This window comes from Podarcis pityusensis (genome assembly GCF_964106645.2).
Source record: "Podarcis pityusensis genome assembly, chromosome: 4".
Classification (NCBI taxonomy): Eukaryota; Metazoa; Chordata; class Lepidosauria; order Squamata; family Lacertidae; genus Podarcis; species Podarcis pityusensis.
The window spans coordinates 16,449,380-16,468,863 of record NC_138027.1 but is presented as its reverse complement, the minus strand read 5'-3'; the positions used below and the strand labels follow the sequence as shown (position 1 = coordinate 16,468,863).

At 45.2% G+C, this 19,484-nt stretch overlaps 1 protein-coding gene across 4 annotated transcripts in view; it reads left to right on the top strand.

The window, feature by feature from the left end:
* Positions 1-19,484, top strand: part of SLC36A4 (solute carrier family 36 member 4) — a 112,477-nt gene that overhangs the window by 82,728 nt on the left and 10,265 nt on the right. Inside the window, exon 11 of one of the 4 annotated variants that reach the window (XR_013985107.1) lies at positions 467-646. The exons of the other annotated variants lie outside the window; for them this stretch is intronic. The gene's annotated coding sequence lies outside the window, so the exon portion shown is untranslated. The remainder of the gene's footprint in view (positions 1-466; positions 647-19,484) is intronic. 4 annotated transcript variants of the gene reach the window in all.

The following is a 19,484-nucleotide window of genomic DNA, read 5'->3' as shown; positions in this document are numbered from 1 at the left end:
TGAATCATGAGCCCAAAATAAGCACAGAGGAGCCAAGCAGTCATTTTCTTCTGTCCTGGAGCCTGCCTGTCTGCTTGCACATTCACACAAAACTTAGTGTGAATTTGGCTTAGCTTGCCATGTGAACCAGGCCATGACTCTTACCCGGATTTCAAATGGACCATCTGTGCATCATGTGCTTGGCTATCTGCATTTCAGATTTTTAAAATATGCATTAGTTTGCAAACTCCCGTTGCAAAGGAGTTAAGCATTTTCATGCTTAATTTTCTGCATGTGAGAAAAAGCTTACAGTGAAGCATCATGTATGGGGTGCCTTTTATTATTAATGCCCGGAAGCTGAATCTTCGTTGGATGCACATTAAAATGAGTTGTTTGTGCCTTACCAGTTATGGTTGGATTGGCTTTTCCTTGAGGGGCCCGGACTGTATAATTAGTCTCTTAGTTAAAATTTTAATGTTGTCAACAGGCGATGTGGAGGAAAAGGGATGTAGCCACCTCACTGTATAGAAACTCTCCAAGCTAATTTATTATTTGGCACGGCTGGCGGCATACAAATCGAAACTTCAGGAAAAGTCCTCAAAGGAGGACTGCAAACCAGCTCTTCGAATGTGTCACGTTTAAAGCTCTAGAGGACTCATCAGTATGGGTAAGAATCGGTTCTAATTTGGAGTGAGTTTGATCTCGTTGCAGCATTTCAGTGGCTTTAAACACACACAGACACCATCAGTTATTTCACCAAAAACCCAGGCGTTCAGAGTGTTTTATTGCCAAGTGTTGATAGTTCAGTTTTGCTTGGTATGGGGCCATGGAGTACTCTAAGCAGATTTAGATCCTACGTCTGTCATCCTCTCTAGGGGCAGTAATAAGAACGGGGAGTTTCTTAGCCAAATGCAGGGAAAATATGTAATTCCCCCGAGAGAGGGCAAGGGTAGCGGCAGCAAGAAGAAGAGTAGAAGAAGAGTTTGGATTTGATATCCCGCTTTATCACTACTCTAGGGAGTCTCAAAGTGGCTAACATTCTCCTTTCCCTTCCTCCCCCACAACAAACACTCTGTGAGGTGAGTGGGGCTGAGAGACTTCAGAGAAGTGTGACTAGCCCAAGGTCACCCAGCAGCTGCATGTGGAGGAGCGGGGACGCGAACCCGGTTCACCAGATTACGAGTCCACCGCTCTTAACCACTACACCACACTGGCTCTCAGTGGTGAAAGCAGGTGAGCTAGGGCTTGGTAGCTGCATATAAAGCATATAAAGCTGCCTTGTACTGAGTCTTGCCCAGCGTCATCTTCTCTGATTGGCAGAAACTGTCCAAGGTCTGCAGCTGGTGTTTGAAATTAGCCAGGTGCCAGGCGCATTTTGCTCCTGCCTTTCGACCACTTGCGACCAAGTGATGATGCCTGGGTGCCAGGATGGCGCCTGACATTACACCACCTGGGTATCAATGGATCTGGACTGTTTTCACACACTAATACCCCATCCTGTAGAATTCTATATTTTATCTTCATAGTTGGAATGAATTTCTGGCACCAAAACGCTTTTTCTGCACAGTCTGAGCAGGAACAGTCGCCATTAAGAGAAAGGGATAGGAACAGGCTAATCCAAATGTGGACTGTCTCTGGATCAAGTGACTCTTCTGAAGTTCTCAAAGTTCTTATCCTAGCTGAAGGTTGTCATCGCTGGATCAATCACACTCAGCCCATCATTTGAAAAATAAGACTTTAGAGCCGTCTTGCCCCCAAATGGCAAGAAGACATTCTATTTTGGCCACTGTAACCTTGGTTTAAGGAGCCATTTGGTGCCCGGCTTATATATCTGAGTTTCTAACATTGATAGTCTGCAGTAGAGAAATACCTTTCTCACCATTTCTCACCATCTCTCACCTACGATGATGTGCACTGGATCTGATCTGGGACTCTTCTGCATGTGGAGCATGTCCTCTGCACTGAGCGATGCAACTGAGTGTTGTCTGTGTCCCCCCAGGGTCTAGGCAGAGAGTCTTTCCCATCGCCTTCTGCCTGGAAGGTTTTAACTGGAAATACCAGGGATTTGGCCTGGGATTTTGTGCCTTCAGAAGCACCTGCTCTGTCACTGAGCTGTGTCCCTTCTTTCTCTCTTGCTAAGAGGCCTTGGTGTTTTCTGAGCAATAACTTAGCAGCTTGGCTGGTGTTGTAACGAGACGTTCTGTTTGTGCAGCACCTTGGGTTTCCAAAAAGCTACATTTATCATTTAATGCAGAGCTGCTCTGCCAACCCTTGAAACAGCTTCTTTTCTTTTCCTTTTTCAAAAAAACCTTGTTTATTCACAGCATTCTCTATATTGTTTCTGCCATGCAGCTGTTGCGTGGAAATGCAGTATTCCAAAAAAGAGGAAGAAAAGCCCAGGCACAACTGGAAACTCCTCAACAGGCTGATTATGGCTTGTTGAGCAATTGAGGCTGGTCCTCTATACTTAACTAAAATATATGGAGTGGTTTCCAGATATAGAGATGCCCAGTAGCATCAATTAAGCTCGGGAGGTGAGTAGGCTGTAGTTTCTTTGTTGTCTGTTCATGGGGGGGGGGGAGGGTTGTTGGTTTCTCCAATGCAGGAGTAACATCTCAATTCAGCTGCAAGCTTGGCTTTTGTGTCAGGAGATTGTTCTCAGGTTGGCGAAGTGGCAACGTTTTGGGTCTTTTCCAGTGCGGCCCCCGAAAAGAGGCCCCGCGTGTACATTTATAGACCACTGCTGAGTTGTTATGTGGAATAAGCTCCCCACCTCTCTCAGCTTTGTAACAGCAATGTTGAAACTGATTTCAGATGCATGTGGCGGTCCCAATAATGGAAGTAAAGGCTGTGTATGTGTGTGTGTGTGTGTGCGTGTGCGCGCGCACACCATATACCAACTAGTTTGGTACAGTTAAAAGGTAAAGAGACCCCTGACCATTAGGTCCAGGCGTGGCCGACTCTGGGGTTTCGGCGCTCATCTCGCTTTATTGGCCGAGGGAGCCGGCGTACAGCTTCCGGGTCATGTGGCCAGCATGACTGAGCCGCTTCTGGCGAACCAGAGCAGCACACAGAAACACCGTTTACCTTCCCGCCAGAGCGGTACCTATTTAGTTATCTACTTGCACTTCATGCTTTCGAACTGCTAGGTTGGCAGGCGCAGGGACCGATCAACGGGAGCTCACCCCGTCGCGGGGATTCGAACCACCGACCTTCTGATCAGCAAGTCCTAGGCTCTGTGGTTTAACCCACAGCGCCATCCACGCCCCTTGGTACCGTTAGTTCACTGTTAATAGAGTTGAGTTGAAAGGGACCCTGAGGGTCATGAACTTCTAACACGCCACCTTGCCTTCCCTCTAAACCTGTGTTTCCCAAACTTTTGTTTCCAGCTGTTGTTGGACTACAATTCCCATCATCCCTAGCTAGCAAGTCGGGGGTGATGGTAGTCCGAAAACAGCTGAAGGCCTAAGTTTGGGAGACACTGCTCTAAAGTAAAATGTCCCCAACGCTGCAACTGTTCCCCATAGGGAAGTTGCTCCATTCCTTTGATTGTTTTGGTTGCCCTTTCTTGAACCTTTCCCAACTCTGCAGTATTCTTCCAGAGGTGAGGTAACCGGAACTCTACACAGTTATTCCCAGTGCAGTCTCGCCATAGATTTGTGTTAATGGCATTATGACATGCAGAGAGTTTTATTTCTAACCACGCCGCTGATTTTCCCTACTGTGGCATCCTTAAGAAAGGCCAGGGAGCAGCATGGCATCATCAGCAGAGAGGGGAGAGATGAAGAACAGAATGGGGCGTTATCAGAGACTGGCTGGATGCTGGGGAGGGGTGGCTGGATTCTGGGCACCGGGAGAAATGGGGGTTGGAGGCTGACTTGGAAGAAGGGATCAGCGAAATGGGGGAACTTGTAACAACCAGGAGATGAGAGCCAGGGGCAGGAGAAGCTGCAGGATTGGGGAGTGAAGAACAGGTGAGGGAGGAGGGAGGGAGAGGCCAGGTTAGTGTGGAATCTAGGGCTTCCATGCCTCCTCCTGCTGCCCTCACCTCTCCTGCTCCACTGTCTCCCAGGACCAGTAGAGGATGAAAGCGAGAGGAGCAGAAGGTTACACGCAGGCATAGTCTTCACCTGCTTGCGTGCAGCTCACGTGGAAGAGGTACCTAAGCTAAGGTTAGGGGCGGAGCTTCTCTGTTGCAGCAACAGCCTCATTGGGTGCACACCCAAGAGTAGCTGAGAGATGTGGAACTTAATGGGCATGCCTCTTCCTAACTTGTAAGTGTACTTTTGACAAGAGTTAATTCCGTGCCTGCCAGCATCTGCAGGAAAAGGGTCTGGCTGGCTGGCAGCAACCCTGAACAGGAACACACTCTGCACTGCAGCATTTTCTTACAGGTTCCACTTAAAAAAAAAAAATGGAAAAAACCTACTTGCAGTTTTGTAGCACCAAACAAAAGATCCTGTCAGCTTTTGCTTTTGTTCGTGTCTTAGGTGAAACTCTAAATGAGTGATCAGCTCCTGTTTGTTTCAATTATCAGTTTCAGTATGAAACACTTAGAGCTATATAATAACTGCTCTCCAGAGAGTTAAGAAATGCTTTCGTTGCATAGCTGAAGCTCTTAAATGTTTCGGGGGAGAGGGGGAGAGAGAAGGCGCACCTCTAAGTATTCGTCACTGCTTTTGAATACGGCTCATAATCTGCAATTCCGGGCAATGCTCTTGAGACATAATCAACTTAGGCTTTCTAATGTATCTGGGAGAATTTTTGCAAATGTACTGTGACTTGCTTGTCTTTTAGTTGGTGCTTCACATCTTCCAGTGAGGGTGGAGTGTTGCTGCCAAATACCCAGATTGGTGCCTTTCTCCTTTTTGCAGCCTCTGCATTTATGCAACTTCACACTTCTGGCTTTCCCTGCAAGTTGATGTGAGCAAGCTATGTGCAACTACTTAGCTGAACTGGCTTGCTTCAGGAAGCCATAGTTCAGATTAACCACAGTTTAGGAGTTTGGACCTAACACTAAACTGTGGATAAACAAAAATGGAAGGCATCACTTCCAGTCTCCTCTTAATGGCCATGCAGGGTGGTGGTGGTGGGGAGGTTGGTTCAATGGGGGATTAAAAGAAAATATATATATGGGGAAATACTGAAGAGAGAGAAACTTAAATCTTCACAGAAACACAGGAGATGATACAATCTTCTAGAGCCACGGACTCTTTGACAACCTGTCGGGAAGCTTCATATCGCTGCCTCTGCAACTCCCCCTCAGACACTCCCTCCTTGCTCCTTTTTTTTAATTGCATATTGCTGCAGGAGGAAATTAAACCTTGTCTTGATTCTGTTCGCTTATACACTTGCACTGGGAACCTCAGCTGAACTGCAGCAAAGAATCTTGAGCAAGAAAGTTAGCTGAACTTCCTGCGTCGAAGACCTAGACTACGTGAGCGAGGGATCACGCAGTAAAATGTTTCCTGAACTGTTCCGCTTCTGATGGCAAGGGGGAGATGGCATGATCGAACTGCTGTTCCTTGCCCATGGAAAACTAGGTGCCAAGGAAAGGACTGTAGCCTAGCTTACTCCTGCTGAAGAGGTAACAGGGCTTAGTGAGCAGGAAGAGGCTGTGGCAGAGAACAGTCCAGAACCAGAGGCAAAAGAAGAGGCTTGACAGGAGAGGGAGGCAAGAGGCAGAGCTGAGTTGAGCTGGTGAGGAAGCCAGGCTGTCTCCACTTCCTGCTGCAACAAGCGCCTCCGCCACCACCCCGATCTCCCAGGACCAGGAGAGGTATGAAGAGGGCGGAGCAAAGATAGGCAAGACCTCAGATTGCTTGTGAAAGAACAGGATGAGGAGGTTGGCTAGGCTGAGAAGCAGTGACTGGGCCAAGTTAACTCAGTGAGCTTCATTCTAGAGTGGGAATTTGAACCCTGGATTCCCACATCCCGGGCCAACACCCTAACCACTACACCACACTGGCTCTCATTTTTGGACTTTGCTACCCAAAATTATGGTGCTGGAGGAGACTCTTGAGAGTCCGATGGTCTGCAAGAAGATCAAACCTATCCATTCTGAAGGAAATCAGCCCTGAGTGCTTACTGGAAGGACAGATCCTGAAGCTGAGGCTCCAATACTTTGGCCACCTCATGAGAGGAGAAGACTCCCTGGAAAAGACCCTGATGTTGGGAAAGATTGAGGGCAGAAGGAGAAGGGGACGGCAGAGGACAAGATGGTTGGACAGCGTTCTTGAAGCTACCAGCATGAGTTTGACCAAACTGCGGGAGGCAGTGGAAGACAGGAGTGCCTGGCGTGCTCTGGTCCATGGGGTCATGAAGAGTCGGACACGACTAAACAACAACAACCCAAAAGCGATGTTAACAAGCTGGACACAAAGTTCAAAGGATTCTAAAGGATCTAGAAAAATAATTTGTTAGCATGAAATCCTGTGGGGATAGGTTTATTGCCTAGAGAATCAATTAGGGGTGGGCATGGGGGAATGATAAAATGTGCTTATGGATATTTAAATATTTAACACAGGGATCTAAATGATTTAGAAATTAGGAAATTAACTGTTTAGAAGTCTCTCAAAAAGAACTGAAAATGCCTCTGCCTATGTCCTCGAGGCGTAATAAAATGAAGGTAGAGTAATCTTTTTTCATTCCGGATCATTTCTACCCTGCTCACATTCAAGGGTCTAGGTCAGCTTGCAACTGCTCATTTAAAAACTACCAGCAACCGTGTAATATTACGTTAACAATATTCCCAAAAATTACATTAAAAATGCCTTGAAGCATTAAAGTAAGCTTAGCACAGTGCTCTGTAATAAGATATACAGGCCAGCTTGAAACTATTTCACTTACATAATATTGAATGGGGTTAAACATAGAAGAAAGCTTCCTTATTTGTGTATTATCTTGGAATTAACCATGCCTTAAATCCGCCTTCCCCAGCCCATTTTGCGCCAGATGTTTTGAACCCAAAGTCCCACGATCCCCATCCAGCACAGCTAGTGGTCGTAGACAGCGGAAATGGGCGTCCCGAACATCTGGAGAGCACCAGCTTGGGAAGGGTGGCCATAAACAGACAGAGATGCCTAGGAAACAGGACAGCGTCGGGGCTCTTTGTCTGGAGGGTTCAGGATAAGGCTGAATAGGGGTCTTCTGGCAGTTCTTTACATGGGGGTTCCTTTTTCAGGTTTAGACCAGAAGGCCCATATCAACTCAGATTCCATCGTGGCATGAAGCCTGCTGTTGTATTCAGCTAACGTTTACTCAGACTAGACTCGTTTAATTTAATTGCCATGGCTAACTTTGGTGCATTATTTTCAGTAGGTCTGCTCTGAATAAAAGTTAATTTGTAAATACCATTCTCTACCCCTTCTCTCTTTGTAGCTGTATTTTCCAGTTTTCCTTGGTGACCAACCAAGAAATCACTGATTACCCTCACCTTCTGTTTTTGCTGGAGAGAAAAATTTCAGTGAAAAGGCCACTGTTGGCTGATCCCTCTCTCTGACCCAGGCAAAAAGCCTTTGTAGCTTTACTTTACATAGTCCACGTCCACAGCTATTGGGGGATGGGGAGGTCCTAGGTAGTAGCACATTAATCATTTGTGCATGATTAGTTTCTGGGCCCAATTAAAAGTGCTAGTTTTGACCTACAAAGCCTTAAATGAATCCAGACTGCAATACTTTAAGGACCACCTCTCCCTGTATTCACTGACCTGGCCCCTGTGATCACCATCTGAGGCCTTTCTTTGTGGGCCTCCGCTACGTGAGATGGCAACACGAGAACGGGCCTTTTCTGTGGTGGCTCCCTGCTTGTGGAATGCTCTCCCCAGGGCTGCATGCATGGCGCTTTCACTACATATCTTAAGGCACCTGGCGGAAACGTTTCTCTATAACCAGGCCTTTGGCTGATTAAACCATCCATGCCCTTTTAATTGTGTCTGTGGGAGCAGTGTTAATGGTTTGTTTTTGCTTCATTATGTAGTTTGCGTTCTCATTTTGTATTTTTATGATGTGAGCCTTCAGATGAAGGGCAGTGTACAAATCTAATGATTAATAACAACAGCTGATAATAATTTGTGCTCTGTGTTTTAACATGAGATAGTTCTGATGACCATTATAAAGGTACTGACCATCTGGCAGCACGTTGATTATTATTTGATGTATCTGCTGAGATGGTAAGGTAAAGGTAAAGGGACCCCTGACCATTAGGTCCAGTCACGGACGACTCTGGGGTTGCGGCTCTCATCTCACTTTATTGGCTGAGGGAGCCGGCGTACAGCTTCAGGGTCATGTGGCCAGCATGACTAAGCTGCTTCTGGCGAACCAGAGCAGCACATGGAAATGCCGTTTACCTTCCTGCCGGAGCAATACCTATTTATCTACTTGCACTTTGACGTGCTTTCGAACTGCTAGGTTGGCAGGAGCAGGGACCGAGCAATGGGAGCTCACCCTGTCACAGGGATTCGAACCGCCGACCTTCTGATCGGCAAGTCCTAGGCTCTGTGGTTTAACCCACAGAGCCACCCACATCCCTTTGCTGAGATGGTAGTGTTGTGTTATCTAGAATGCTGCGCAGTCGGTGTGCCAGAGGGTTTAAGAGTGTTGTGTGCCTCTTAAGACCCGTGATTGCAGAGCTACACACTTCACCTAAGTGTGGGTACAAAGTTAATCTTGCCTTTAAATAATTCAGGAACTGGGAGTCAGCAGTTCAGTTCTTTAAATACTCCCCTCTCCTCTTTGTGGAGGGCAGGAGGGACGTGTAGCTTTCCCCTTGTCCAACATGAGTGTGTACACAGCTGAATGGACTGGCAAGGGAATCCAAAGAGATGTGAGGTTACACAGAGGACAGGAGGGGTGTTCGAAAATAACCACAACAGCTTATTAAAGTCTAGCTTCAACAAACAAGGTTATCCAAGAAAGCTGCAGAGACCTTATGAATTTTGTTACATTTACTGCTTCAGATAATCTATTTTTGTAGTAAGCTATTTATACAACAACCGTTGTAAGCTAATACAGTAGGAAGCCAAAAAATATGAACTGGCTCGCGCTGGAAGCTTTTCGTCCTCTTCCACGCAGGGGGAGAGTGCTTTACTCTCAAGTTTCTCATGGACAATGGTTTTTTTCCATACTGAAAATAGCTCATTCAGTGTTGAATTGTGCTTGCTTTCCATAGTGAGGGGGCCAGAAGAATGGTGTATGATAGGCTCAGTGGTAGAGAACATGCTTTCGATGGTTCAGTCCTTGGCATCTCCAGTTGGGCTAGGAAAATACCAAGCTAGATGGAAAAATGGTCTTGCCATAATACAAGGCAGCTTCCTAGGCTGTCTTTCTTTTGCCGATGCAAAAGAATTCATACAGATAACTCAATTGGTTAGAGCATGTGACCCCTTAATCTCAGGGTTGTAGATTCAAGGCCCATGTTGGGTGAAATATTCCTGCCTTGCAGGGGGTTGGGCTGGATGACCCTTGTGGCCCCTTCTAACTCTGCAGTTCTATGATGCTGTAGTAAGGGAGCTCTCCTGCCAAGTTAGGTAGTTCTAGGAGAGCACTTGTTCACCATTCCATAGGCTTTCCTGCTTTTCAGGAGCTGAGCTTCCTAAAGCAACAATTTGCAGCTGCAAGGCCCTTTGCTCTACATTGCTGTTAGAGAAGATAGAAGGTGCATCTAGAGAACACTACCCAGGAGTGCCGGTATACAAAGTCCACGATCATTTTTTAAAACAATTGCTAGCAGAAGACTGGGAGTCTCAGGAGATGTTTTGGGTGCTCAGATCACCATGGAAGCCTCTTTCTTGCCTGGGAGCTTTCCAAGGTCCTGAACCTGTGCTTCCTACCTAGACTCACTTCTAGGAACCTGGTTTTAGCAGTCCATTAGTTGCTACTCAGTCCTGAGCCATGCGTAACTACAGCCCGATGCCCCGTAGTTCCCTGGGTGGCCAGCCCAAGGCCATGCATGTAATACACTTGTTTGAATTTCTATCAAGACAGCAACATGCCTTTTGTTGGAATGTGTGCATGAAAGGCATAAGCCAGATTAATTCATAGTCGTCACTGTGCAATGTTGACAGTATCATACCTGTGCAGAGTAATGTGCGTCGCATGCCATAGCAATTTTCTGAGTCAGGGCATAAACGATAGCAAGCCATTAAAAATGGATTGCCATTCTGTAACCTGGAAGTATCAAGTTCTTGTTATAGCTCCACGCTGCTCTGGATCGCTAGCAGGGTTTTAGGGTTAATTCCCAAGTGAAGTTCTAGACCAGTATTTTGTGTCTTGTAGAACAGAAGCTTAAAAAAACATTCCCCCTACTTTTGTATTTTGTTGGTGGTATGCTTCAGGTGATGAAGATGGCATGAAAGACAATAAATGTAAGACATACCTTGCCATGACCAAAGCAAGAAACAGTTTCTCGCTTAAGTGACCTGTCGTAGACCATTTTTGCTGTGGCCTAGCCAGGTTGGAAGAGGGTGATGTGTCAAAGGTTTTCCAATGAGATGCAAGGCTGAGTAGGCGTTGAACAGAGGTCTAATTACCCAATCCAGTGGGACAGTGGCAGCCAACATGATGTACCCCCAATGCTGATGGACTCTCTAGCCCCAGCCAGCCTGGTCAGTGGTTGGGATAATGGAAATTCTGGTCCAGTACCACTCATAGGAACTCCACATTGGCTATCCCAACCTAAAGTAATGCTATTGCCTCTTTTGTTATTGGGTTCTTAGAAACTCCATAAGACACTCTTACTTTGTAAAGCTAAAGTTGTTACACGGGTAAGCTTGAAATCGTTATTTGTTTATTGAAGTCCGTTAGAACTTAGAAATGATGAAGTGATGGTGAAGCTTATTGATCGGTGCTCAACATGGCACATGCCACTGAGGGGCATGTTGCTTAGCTGTGAAGTTTCAGTAAAGTTTTGTCAGAACTGTAGTCCAAAATTTATTGGCGTGAGTTGGTGGGTTTGCAAAAGGCTACATGGGAAGAGTTTCCACAACGAAAGATTCACCCAGGAGAGCATATTTTACAGATTTATTCAACGTTGGTCAGAACAAAGGAAAAACATGACTGCCTGCCTTTGTGTCGAGGCAACAGACTGAAAACAAAAGCTATATACAAAACAGAAACTTCCTGTGAGCAGGAAGTATGCAGGCTTGTGACACACAACAGCCTGCTCCCTTTTTAAGGTGGAACGGAAATATCCTAACAAAGAGTACAGTCAGCTAGTGCACAATAGCAAAACCCTAAATATTAAGACCATCCCTTGAACGTGATGCCAGAGTTTCATTTTCTATTATACACATAGGAGGCTGTTCAGTTTTGTAGTGTTCTGATTCTTAATGAGCTGATCAAAGCTGGCAAGGATAAGCTAGGCTGTGGCTGGATGAAGACATTTTGATCCTGTTACAGATTCACTGTCTTGGGGTGTTGCAAGTGCCACGTGACTCAGTCTGTGGGTTTGGACAAAATCGAACAGGGTAGAATACAGTGATGCAACAGTCCATCTGGGCAAGCATCGCATCTTGATCCCACCTCTCTCCTCTCCCTGTGAACTATTCTGGGGGTTCTCCTGACTGTCCCCCACTTCAGGGGGCGTTGCAGGGGGTAAGGAAAGGAAGGGAAAGCCCCTTTGTGTGAGCGGAAGTCCTTGCACAGGTTCTCATTAGGTGAATCCTGTCCACAGATTTTTCCCAGCATACGATGCGTTGTGTGTGTGTGTGTGTGTGTTTGTTTTTTTATTGTCCTAATTAATTTTGTAAAAGTCAAGGCTGCAGATCATAAATAACAAGCATGCAAGAGAATTCCCCAGAATTGTAATAAGGGTAAGTAATACACACACAAACATAGATACAGTGGTACCTCGGGTTACATACGCTTCAGGTTACAGACTCCGCTAACCCAGAAATAGTGCTTCAGGTTAAGAACTTTGCTTCAGGATGAGAACAGAAATCGTGCTCCAGCGGCGCAGTGGCAGCAGGAGGCCCCATTAGCTAAAGTGGTGCTTCAGGTTAAGAACAGTTTCAGGTTAAGAACGGACCTCCGGAACGAATTAAGTACTTAACCTGAGGTACCACTGTATACAGAGATAGATATACTGATCCCCTCCACATGTTGATGTTCCCCTCCTTCCCCTTCCCCACTTGATATTCTCTCCTTCCCCTTCCCCACTTGATATTCTCTCCTTCCCCTTCCCCACTTCAATGGTTAAATATATAGAATTAAATCTTTCTGCCCTTTTAGTACTACCCTCTACATAAGATGAAGAGAGGCGCTGATTCTGCATCTGTGTACAACTCAGTCCTGCTAATGACTCAGTCACTGGAAGGAGAGTTCATATTCTGAAGAGTTGTTGTTTTTTGCACACTGTTGACCAGCTGCATCTTAAATGAAAACAGTTAATTCTTTCTGCATTTTTAAGAAGATTCAGTTAGGTGCAGAAACATTAAATATTTTAACCAACATTTGTCTCTAGGCATATCTCTGATACTTGTTCAGTACTTGCATATAAGCCTTGTAAGAGCTGTGAGAATTTTAGTTACCAGGCTGCTAAGACTGATTTTCGGAACCTCTGTTCATTTGTTTTATTTTTAATGGGGTGTGGTGGAAACAACTTGCTTTATTGCTTTTGCTTTCTCCTAACATGCCTGCAGTCACATTTGCTATTCTTCTCATCTTCTGTTGTCTCCCTCCGTACCACAACATCCCCAAGCCATGCATGAGGGCGCTAGAAATAATATTGCATGTGTCCTTAAGATCCTTGCAAAAGTATCTGAAATCCGAATCCTCTTAGATAATGAATTTTCTCCCTTTAAAAAAAAGTTAGAAAAGGCTATTTTGCAAGAGGCTGGCTTTCCCACAAGCCCTCTCCAGCGGCCTTTTTCTTCTTAGTGAATTAGCTGGGCTTATGAGAGTTGGAGTCCCACAACACCTAGGTCAGCGGTTCTCAACCTGTGGGTCCCCAGATGTTGTTGGACTACAACTCCCATCACCCCTGACCACTGGTCATGCTGGCTAGGAATGTTGGGAGTTGTAGTCCAACAACATCTGGGGACCCACAGGTTGAGAACCGCTGACCTAGAGGGTCACAGGTTCCCCAACCCTGTCTTATTTTATTATCCTTGCAACCCTACATGTCTCTCCCATATCCGTCTCTACAGCCACAGCAGGTGCTGTAACCTCCTGGCAGTTTGACTTCACCCCAAAGGCGCACTCCTCCGTTGTCTCCTGAGACAGACGGATGCTGACAACAACAGAGCACTCTACATCTACCTGGATCCTGAGTTATCATAGCCCTGCACAATTTTATGACTCACCAAGGTGAATGCAACCTACTCGTTGTGGGTGTGACTCCCTAGGAGCTGGGTGGATTTCCTGTTGTTTCTTTTTCCCTATGCATTGAGTACCTGTGAGGCCATACTGAAGGACTGGTACTCTCTGTCTTGATGAGTCATCTCCACTCTTTTTTCTTTTTGGTAATAGCAGGGTTTCCAGAGCTGATAATCTCCAGCCACTCTTGAGACCTTTTTTTTTAGCCGATACTTCCCCAGTATTCAAACACCCATGCTGAAACCAAACACTGGCGTAATTGTCTCCTTTTAACATGTCCTTTTATGTTGACATTGAACTTCAGAGTCGTTTATATCAGCAAAAAAAGAGAGAGAGAGCGCAAAATCCTATTACCTTTAACTGTCTGTTCATTGATTAATTATTCAGGAAAAGTAAATATATAATACTAGATTTAAATTAAACTTTAATTAAAGATTTTATCTGAAAACCTGCCTCTTCGGGGCCTTCTGATGTTGTGTGGTGCTTTAAAAAAGAAAAAGGGGGAAAAAAGAAATTCCTTTTAAAGAAGGGATTTGAAGCTTAAATGTTTTTAACTGCAAGGTAACTGTTAGAAATTCTTTTAAAGGTTTGCTCTTTGTGTGGGTGTACCAGTCTCTTGTCTTTGTACACGTGAGATTCCCCTTTTGGCTTCACAAAGTTTGTATCCAGAGACTGAAAATGGGGCACACTGGTATTGAATTTATGTCTCTCCTTGGAACCATAAACTTCTGCTTTCGTTGGTAGTTTCCGTGAATTCTCGCATTGCATTGATGAAATGAAGCAACTGAAACCCAGTTTCTAGTCTTGGTCTGGTCAGTATGTGGATGGGAGTTTAAAGTGTGGTGGGGGGATGCGGGGTGGGTGTCCTTTGGAGGCTGGTTCTAACCTGTGGGCCACCATTTGGTATTTTCTGGATTAGGGTGTTATTCAACTGATCTGCAGAAATCTGCCGCAATCACAGGCACGCTTACCTGAGAATATGTCCATCTGAATGCCAAGGATCTTCTTTCTGAGTAAACATGCCTAGGTTTGAACTGTGTGGGCAAGATCCAGTGTTGGGCCAGTGGATTTTCCTTTTCCACTCCTCCTGCCATAATGCCCTGCAGCTCTGTAGGGATCCGTCAACCCTCTGGAGTTTGTTGTGCAAGTGGGATGCCATAATTGGATATTGAACCTTCTCCAGTTCACCCATTTGCGTCATAATTTGGGGCACATGTGGAACTGGCACCGACCCTTAAGAACAAATACATATCCATTTGCCTGTTTGTTCTCAGTGTTTTAATCCGTCGTAAATCACGGCGTGCCGGTTTTCCGACAGAATGCCCCAAGAGGCCGCATGCTGGCGTAGTTGTGTTCCCCACTTCTTAATGGACTCCTCCGAGTGACAGCGAAGAGAGTTGAAGGTTAATTGAGTATTAATGAGTTGGGGGGGGGGTTGCGTTTCTTGCCAGAGGCTCCCAGAGAATTCCTTCATGTTTTGGAACTCTTAAAAAAAAATCTTCTTATCTTATTAAATACACATTACTCCTAAGGTGGCAATTAGAGAAAATAAATTATCCACAACTATCAACATCACTTTTCTGGCTACTCTTATAATAATCTTCTGCTAGTGAGAGAACTGGGTAGAAGACTTTTTTAAAAAAATTAATCTCCTGTTCTCCTGTTATTGGCTTCTTTTTAATTACCCCTAATAGGAAGAGATGTAAAATTTTTGGTTATGAAATGATAATGTAAGAAGCCTAAGGGATAAATGATGGTAATTATAACTCCTGCTGGAGGTGTTTTGCACCGTTACTCTGCCCCCACACGAACAGTACTTATGGAATAAATGTATAGTACTGAATATTTAAAAGCTGAGCAGATTGAATTAATTTACTCCCTTTGAAGGACATCTAACAAAGATGCTGTAATCTTGAAAGAGAATATAGATTATGTGGGTGGCTTCTCCTCCTCCTCCTTTTTTCATCCTGGGCTTGGATGCTGCATGTTGTCCTGAAGACAAGTTATGAAACTCAGCTTCCTTGGTGGGGGAGCCTCTAGCCCACAGCTGTCAACGTTTCCCCCCTTTTAAGGGAAATTCCCATATTCCGAATAGGATTCCTCGCAAGAAAAGGGAAAAGTTGACAGCTATGCTCTGGCCCCACAGGCCTAATAATGCTCAACTAGCTTCCCAAGAACTCGGCCTATGAGGCCACTTTGACCAAGCCACACGCACCTGCTCTATACCTGACACCTTGCTCAGACCCCACCTGGAATACCGTGTCCAGTTCTGGGCACCACAGTTTAAGAAGGATGTTGACGAGCTGGAACGTGTGCAGAGGAGGGCAGCCAAGTTGATCATGGGTCTGGAAACCAAGCCTGATGAGGAACAGTTGGGTATGTTTGGCCTGGATAAGAGGAGAGGAAAATCTCATAGCCATCTTCAGGTACCTCAGGTTAAGAACTTAATTCGTTCTGGAGGTCCTTTCTTAAGCTGAAACTGTTCTTAACCTGAGGGTACCACTTTAGCTAATGGGGCCTCCCGCCGCCGCCGTGCGATTTCTGTTCTCATCCTGAAGCAAAGTTCTTAACCTGAGGTACTATTTCTGGGTTAGCGGAGTCTGTAACCTGAAGCGTCTGTAACCTGAAGCATATGTAACCTGAAGCGTCTGTAACCTGAAGCATACGTAACCTGAAGTATCTGTAACCCGAGGTACCATTGTATCTAAAAAGCCGTGCCACTGAGGATGGAACAAGTTTGTTTTCTCCTGTTGTAAAACTCAGTGCAAAAATGGACCATTGTCATGTCAAGTGATTGACCACATGCCAGATTTTCCCACAGAGATGGGGGAGATAAGGAATTGTCCCCCCAGCTGGATCCAGTTCCTGCCCCTGACATATTTTCAGTGTTGGGGCTCTGCCTGAAGTAAAGGCAGTACATTTGAAGGATGGGAAGAATGCCTTTCCTTTGCAACGTAAACAGCTGCACCTGTGCAGAACTCGCATCCTCTTCTGTTCTGTCTAAATGGAATCTTTTTCTTCGGAGGAGTAGATATTGTAGTGTAGGCAGAGCTGTTGACTGCATGCCCTCTTGGTTGTTGGGAAACCAAATGCTGGACTAGATGCTTGAGCACTGATATCATCCAGCAAAGTAGTTCTGTACTTAACGCTGTAGTTCTGTGCAAGGTAGTTCAAGGTAGTTCGATGTGCAAGGTAAGGGACTTCTCATTTGTCCTTTCTTGAGAGTTTGGTCTTATCAGGAGATAAACACCCTTTGTTATTAGTTACTTTGCACATTTTGGGGTAACAAAAATCAGGTGAATGAAACTTTTTGAAATCTGCTCCCATTTTATTTAGCTAAGGTTGTGTTTGATTTTCATTTTGGCCACAGTTGGCTTGATTATTTATTCCAGCCTTGGTTCTAGTTTCAATGCCCAGTGGTAACGTTTTGTAATGAATTGTGGTAATTTGCTTTAAGCAACAGATAAGAAATACCATATTTTTCGCTCTATAAGACGCACCAGACCATAAGACGCACCAAGGCTTTGGAAGAGGAAAACAAGAAAAAAAATATTCTGAATCCCAGAAGCCAGGACAGCTATTGGGATCACAGCGCAGCGATCCCGCTGGCTGTCCTGGCTTATGGGATAGCCGCCTGCAGCCTCTCCCAGGCAAGGGGAGCCTTCATCCCCTGCCTGGGAGAGGCTGCGCCCATACTTCTATGTCCATGGAAGTTCAGGTTAATTCTGCATTCAAGGCTTTCTGAAAGAACAGCTAGCTGTATGAATGCTGCTCTTAAAAGAAAATTCAAATTTAAAAAGCCTGCCATCCGGAAGTTCAGTGTCAGGATCTCCCGGGAGTAGAACCAGTAACCATCTGATTCATAGCCTAGTACCTAACATGGTGAGCTACCGGGGCTACACAACGAATGGTTTCCTAGGGGCTTAAGTGTCCCTAGGTTCTGGAATGTCTCTGCCTGCCCGGGCCAGCCATTGGCTCCCCTTGACCTGGAAGAACAATAAAAGCTTCCAGGTCAGGTTGGAACTTTGCCAAGGCAACAACAGACTTCCCTGTGCCTTCCCTTGGTGCCCAATTACATCCCAGCCATTACATGCAAATTTGGCCCCAGGAAAAGCTGTTCTGTGACCGGTATATATTAAGCGGGCATCTATTTTTGATTTTGACATCCAATGCCCTTTTAAAATGTGTTGGGGAGGAGGGGATTATTAGGTTGTTCTTGTTTTTATTTTTTAATATGTATTTTGTGTCACGGCTAAAATGGCCGCTGTTTCTTTAATGCGAATAAATCTGGGTCAGCATGACTCAGCGGCCTGCAGCAGGTTGTATATATAAAGTGAGAAATGTTAGTTTGTGCTGAGGCTGGTGTTTGGGTTGGTTGGCTGGTTAGTGCTGGTGTGTATAGTTATTCAGTCGTGTTTTGCACAAAGTGCGATAAGAATAAAACTCTGCAAGGATATTCTCGTGGACTCTTTTATGCAGACAAGGGTCCGAGGACCAGGCTGAAGAGACAAAGGGAGGTCAGAACCCTTTCCTTCTTTTTTTTGCCTTTTACAAACACTGACATTTTGTCTTTTTATATTGTGATTTTACGTTGTGAACCACCCTGAGACCCATGGGTATAGGGAGGTATACACATTTAATAAATAATAACAATCTTTTTTGTGTATTCCATTGCTGTATGTGGGGCTAGGCTCATCCCTTGGCTATTGGGAAGCCTCTTCGGGATTTTAAGAGTTCATGTATTGTGTTCACAATTCATTGGTGGGTTTAGAGAGAGAGCATGCCTAGTGACACCTGGATCCCAAGCCTGCAGGGCTTTAAGGTAGCCACAAGACTTTGAACCGGGCCTGGAAGCAGACTGGGAACCACTGAAAACTGCCACAAAAGTTTCTACATGAATTACCGTATTTTTCGCACTATAAGATGCACCAGACCATAAGACGCACCTAGGTTTTGGAAGAGGAAAATAAGAAAAAAAATATTTCCCCTTACTTTTTAGGATGGGAAAAGTGTGTCTTATAGAGCAAAAAATATGGTATGTTATTTGCCCTGTATCTTTTGAGGACAGGTGCAAATAAATAAAAAGGAAAAGTTAATGTTTTGGTGATGCATGGGGAATGGGTTGTATCTAAAGCAATTGGTTATGAGCCTTGCACGCTCTTGGCGACTACTTCCACATAACTGGGAAGATAAGTACTGCATTTTTAAATCATTTTCCTTTGTTTGACCCTTTTGCTTGCTTTGTCAATGTAAAAGAGCACATTTGTGAACACTAGGAAAGAAGTCTTAGAGGTACTGTTATGGCGAACTGTGCCTTCCCTTTATCGCTTGATGATAATGTTGGGGAAAGGTCTTCTTTCTGGGAACAAAACCCAGAAAAGACAGTTGCTTTTTGTTTGTTTTTAACTTGAATATAAAAACAGGGTTTGCCTCATGGAGCTAGTCTCTCAGAACTCCACTCCTCAAATTATTCATCACAGGTCTGAGAGAGAACAGAAGCTAATTAGTTTTGCAAACCCACCAAACTGACTAGCCCACCTGCTTACACATTCCTATGTTTCTCGTTGATGACACATTGACAACCTGAAAGTGAGGAGGCAGGGCACCAGCCTTATAATGGATGCTTATTTCCCTGGCTATATGTTGTTGTTGTTTAGTCGTTTAGTCGTGTCCGACACTTCGTGACCCCATGGACCAGAGCACGCCAGGCACTCCTGTCTTCCACTGCCTCCCACAGCTTGGTCAAACTCATGCTGGTAGCTTCGAGAACACTGTCCAGCCATCTCGTCCTCTGCCGTCCCCTTCTCCTTGTGCCCTCCATCTTCCCCAACATCAGGGTCTTTTCCAGGGAGTCATCTCTTCTCATGAAGTGGCCAAAGTATTGGAGCCTCAGTTTCACGATCTGTCCTTCCAGTGAGCACTCAGGGCTGATTTCCTTCAGAATGGATAGGTTTGATCTTCTTGCAGTCCATGGGACTCTCAAGAGTCTCCTCCAGCACCAGAATTCAAAAGCATCAATTCTTCGGCGATCAGCCTTCTTTATGGTCCAGCTCTCACTTCCATACATCACTACTGGGAAAACCATAGCTTTAACTATACGGGCCTTTGTCGGCAAGGTGGTGTCTCTGTTTTTTAAGATGCTATATGTTACCTGGATGCAATTATTTCTTGCTGAGCAGGCAAGCAGCTATT